We start from the raw sequence: 5,762 nt of genomic DNA on the forward strand, positions 1-5,762 counted from the left end.
TTGTTGTTTTTCCATTGTAGGTTACATAACTTCATTGTAGAGCACACCATTATCCTCTTAATCACGAAGTAATTTCTATTAATATATTATGTTTTGTTATATTTTAAAGTAATTTCTTCATCTTATATATGAATGTGTAGTTGTTGTTTATGGTTAAATGAATGAGTAGTTGATATGAATGTTAATTAGTTGTCCAAGTTTATGAATGTGATTTTATTTTTATTGTTTTTATATGTTGTTAGTATTAGTTGCTAGTATGAATATTAATTATGGTTATTAAAAATAAACATCATTTGGACAATTTATAAATGTTGTATTTATTATTAGGGTTAATTTGGGTTAAAACAATGTTGTTATTGGAATATACATATTTTTTGAACAATTTATAGATTATGAAGGTTAATTATTATAAATTAGGGTTAAATGAATGATTATTACTTAGTTTTATGATTAATTAGGGTTAAGTATATATGTTAAAAAGTAATTATTAATTGTTTTGAATTCATTAATCACACTTAGGATGACAAAATATCGTTCTTGGATGTATGGAAGCATTGAATCGTCAGAATTTATTGATGGCGTATTAGAATTTTTTAGTATTGTCGTCGAACATCAATTTGGGACGGGGGGAGTTGGTTTTTATTGCCCATGTGTTAAGTGTGGCAATGTATCAAAGGTAGATAGTATTGATATCCTTAAGGAGCACATACTTTAACGTGGGTTTAGGCCTCAATATCATGTTTGGGTTTGGCATGGTGAGGAGGGAGTTCACAAAGAAAAAAGTGATGTTGAGGATGTCAATAATGTGGATGTCAATGAGGAAGTAGTAGATCGTGTTGATGGGTATGAGACAGATGAAGAGAATGTCGATGAGGATGTAGATTGTGTTAATGAGATGATGGAGGGAGTCGAGGATGAGTTAGGAAAATGTCCTCGTGTTTTTGACTTGTTGATAGAGGCTTCTCAAAAGCCTTTGTACCCTGGATGTATAAAGTTCACAAAACTAAAAACCGTGTTGACAATTTTCAACATTAATTCAAAGTTCAATTGGAAAGACACTAGTTTCATAATGTTATTAGAAGCGTTAGGTGAGATGCTTCCTGATGGAAATGAACTTCCAAAGTCGACATATTATGCCAAAAATCTCATGTGTCTTTTCGGCTTAGAGTACCAAAAGATTCATGTGTGTCCGAATGATTGTGTATTGTATCAGAATGAAAATAAGAACTTAGAAGAGTGTTCTAGGTGTGGGTTATCGCATTACAAGCGTAAAGGAGCTCGGGATGCTAAAGGGCCCCCGGCTAAAGTATTGTGGTATCTTCCAATAATATCTAGATTCAAGCGCTTATTTTCTATAAAGAAATATGCATTAAATTTGAGGTGGCATTCAGATAGGGTGAAGAAAGGTCACTTGCTCACACATCCATCTGATTCTCTAGAGTGGAAGAGTATTGATAGGTTGTATAAGACATTTGGAAATGAAGTTCGTAATTTAAGGCTCGGACTGTGTACGGATAGAATGAACCCATTCGGCAATCTTAGTTCTCAACATAGTACTTGGTTGGTACTGTTAGTGATCTATAATTTGCCACCTTGGTTGTGTATGAAGCGTAAGTACATTATGCTTTCGCTTCTTATCTTGGGTCCTAAACAACCTAGTAATGACATAAATGTATATCTTGCACCTCTCGTTGAGGATTTGACAAAGATGTGGGATGAAGGAGTTTCTGTGTTCGATGCACATGCTAATGAGGAGTTCACCTTGCGTGCAATGCTTTTATGCACCGTTAATGATTTTCCGGCATATGGCAACTTATCAGGGTATAAGAACAAAGGGAAGAAAGAATGCCCAATATGTATCGATGACATGGAATCCACGTGGATTCCTAAATGGAAACATGTATTCATGCACCATCGAAAGTTCCTCCCACGAGATCACCAATATCGTAAGAAGAAAAAGATATTCAACGGGGAGGTTGAGGACCGTGTAGCTCATCGACCGTTGATCGGTTATGGGGTTTACTAACAGGTTAAGGAAGTTGAAACTGTATTTGGTAAAACAGGGCAAGTGCAAGGGGGTAAAGACCGACTATGGAAAAAAGAATCAATCTTTTTAAAGCTTTCATATTTGAGAGATCTACAGGTTAGGCATTGTCTTGACGTTATGCATATAGAGAAAAATGTATGTGATGCCATACTCGGGACGCTTAAGGTGAGTAAGAAAAGAAATAGAGCTGATGAAGTTGGTAGGAGTAACAAGGGAAAGGGCAATAAGAAGAAATTTGTAGGAACGTTGAGTACCGAACTGAGACTTCAAATCAAACCGTGCTGACGTTGAAGTGTAAGAGGGGGTGTGCTTGGAGGCTTAGGGCTAGGAAGAGCTCCTATTCACCATCATGGGAGATTGTTACATATAAAGGGAAGCATGGAGGTTGTGTATTAAGTACTGAAAATGTCTTACCTGGACACATTCATTTGACATCTTCCGTGATTAACAATCTTATTAGAAATTGTGTTGCTCAAGACCCATCAATTAAGGTCTCTGTTGTGAGTCAAATGGTGAAAGACCAATTTGGTGTCGAAGTGAACTATAAGCGGGCATAATGTGCTAAACAGCAAGCCCTTCTCTCCATCTATGGTACATGGGAAGATTCTTATCCTCTTCTTCCACACTTCTTGAAGGCATTGCAAGTTTCTAACCCCAGGACTGTAGTTGAGTGGTTCTTTAAGGAAGATAATGATGTTGGTGTGTACGTCCGTCCTAGTATTAGAACTTTCCAACGTGTGTTCTGGGCTTTCCAACCTAGTATTGAGGGATTCAAGTATTGCAAACCCCTTATTGCCATTGACGGAACAAATTTGTATGGTAAGTATCGCCATACGTTGTTGACTGTGATTGCCCAAGATGGGAACAAGGGAATCTTCCCGCTTGCCTTTGCTTTGGTCGAGGAAGAATGCATAGCCGCGTGGTCTTGGTATATGACGTGTGTTCGTAAGCATGTGATGCATAGTCCAGGGTTGTGTGTTATTTCCGATAGACATGCGGACATTCTAGCAACCATGGAAGAGCCGGAATGGCAACCTCCGAACGCCCATCATAGGTTTTGCTTGCGGCATTTGTTAAGTAAATTCAACCGTCAAATGGGTGATGTAAAGCTAAAGAAGATGTATGGAAGGACTGCAGAGCAAAGACAACCACATAAGGTCATCGAGGGTTTGAAGGTCATTGGTGTTGCTAATCGAGAAGCTCTTTTTTGGATTGATCAAGTTGGTGATATGTGTAAATGGTCAATATGTCATGATGGAGGGTATAGGTATGGTGTTACTAATACCAACTTAGCCGAAGTATTCAATAACATGATGAAGGGTTTACGTTTCTTGCCTATAACTACTCTTGTGGAGTTCAACTTCTATCATGTTAATGATTATTTTGTTAAAAGACGCGAGAATGCAAACGCATGGCTAATTGGGGGAAATAAGTACACTTCACAAGCCACTAGAATTATCACCCACAACACTGAGAAGGAAAACTACCATGAGATCGTCGCATTTGACTACAGACGAGGCCTTTTTCAAGTTAAGACTGGACGTGGTAATAGAGGATCCGCCAAGGGTAGTAAAATACAAAGTGTGTATAGGAGAGAGATGAAATGCACTTGTAATAAACCCTCCATATATCACTTACCTTGTTCTCATGTTCTTGCCGTGTGTATTAAACGACACTTATCGTATGAGCGTTTTGTAGACTTCTGCTACACGACCCAGAGCTATGTCAACACATATGAATCTATATTCTTGCCGTTAATTGATAAGAGGTCATGGCCTTAATACACCGGTGTGGAGGTGATACACGATCCAGATCACATTCGTGGACTAGGAAGACCTAAGTCCAGGAGGATCACGAACGAAATGGACGAAGGATCGCGGAGACGCAACGCTTGTCGACGGTGTGGTAGTGACGGTCACAACACTAGAACTCGCACGTCAAGGTAAACAATATCTGTATTTGAGTATATAAACATAAAGATTATGAAACAAATAAATAACATAAGTAAACAATTTGAGTACTTCTTAAGTATTTTTACAACAAATAACGCTTAGTTATTGTTGAATTGCAGTAGAGATGGATCCAGCAGCTTTAGGCCCTCGCGACTCTAGTGTGCTTACGATGCAGGCGGATCATAGGAGCAGTGTGCTATGGGATGTCCAGGTTATTGAACTTACCCTTTTTGAATTTATATGCCTTAATACTTTAACTTTAAGCTAACATAATATTTGTGTTTAGGTGTCTGACACGGAGATCATATACACCAGGCATCTCGATTCTGCTCCGTGGGCGATTGACCAACGGATCGTCCTGTACATTCGAGCTGACCAGATAAAAACTTCACTACAAATATTCTTGTAACCATCATGTTGCGTAAATTATTAATCGCATTTTCACGTATAGTTTCGATGGGACCCTTACCCCGCTGAGGCATATGCTGCATTGCCTCAGCACTCAGGCATATTGTCTGGGGCGTGGAGAGCATCTATACCTCTGATCTACTTCGACATAGTCAAAGTGCATCTCCCTGAGTACTGCGCCAATTTGGGATGGTACAGGGCATCCCGCCACCATGTGACACAGAGGCGGAGCTCCATCACTCTCGGAAGGGTGGGGAGCCCAAGAACTGGCTCGAGATCAACATGCACCATGTCGCTCGTTGGGAGCACAGGCTAGAGCTGCTGGCCCAAGGTGCGCCGATCGAGGCTGTAGGCGCACCTACTTCGGCGGATTACATGTCGTGGTTCCTCTCCATCACTCGTCGATGGATGACACCACGAGGTATCATCGCGGCAGCCCAGTACGCTCCCGCAGCACCGACGATGACACACTTTGTAAGTATTCTTTATTGTTGATTATTATCCATAGCACTTACACGTTATACATTTCATTAATACTTAAGTCTTAATGCAGGCACAGGGCATTGCATCTGTCATCAGCTCCACCCAAGAGGAGCCTATACGAGAGATTGCCCAAGGCATACTCCTAGGGACGCAGTTTCAACACTTCATTTCGGAAGTGACTGTGCCCGACACCACTATGTACGAGTACAGTTCATCTCCTCATCATGCCGACGTTCATCTTGAGGAGGTTGACTTAATGTGCCCCGACTACGGTGTCGGGTCCTCACAGGGTGCCACATCATCAAAGTATTAATCACCTCCCCTACTCGAGCGTCATGCGACGGCCTCTTACTATCGTAGGAGGCGTCGTAAACCATCACAGTTAAACAGGGTACAGGAGGAGGATTAACATTAGAATACTGTTTGTATATATTGAACATTAGTGACATTTTGTATATATTGAACACTTGTACATATTCAGTATATGTAACATTTTGACTATTGTGTATAATTTGTAATATATGTGTACATGTATATATTTTAATTGTATTATCACACGTTTATTATGAATGAAATGATGTTAAGTACTCAGACTTTTTGGCGATGAATCATTCCGCCAAGAATGCAGTATGAATTAAATCAAAAATAAAAAGACAATCATATTCAAATATGGAAAATGCTCTCGAAAATTCAACAAAATTTCATTCATGTTCAGCGAATACATATCAAATTACATAGTTTATTCGTTAACTTAAACCATCGACGCTAACTAAGATTGCTTCTTAAACTTTCTCATAATCCTTTCAGTCTCTTCTTTCCTATGTGCCATATCATCTATTTGTCTCTTGAGATTAAAAACCTCATCTTTAAGC

The sequence above is a fragment of the Amaranthus tricolor genome, chromosome 2 (genome assembly GCF_026212465.1).
Source record: "Amaranthus tricolor cultivar Red isolate AtriRed21 chromosome 2, ASM2621246v1, whole genome shotgun sequence".
NCBI classification, from domain to species: domain Eukaryota; kingdom Viridiplantae; phylum Streptophyta; class Magnoliopsida; order Caryophyllales; family Amaranthaceae; genus Amaranthus; species Amaranthus tricolor.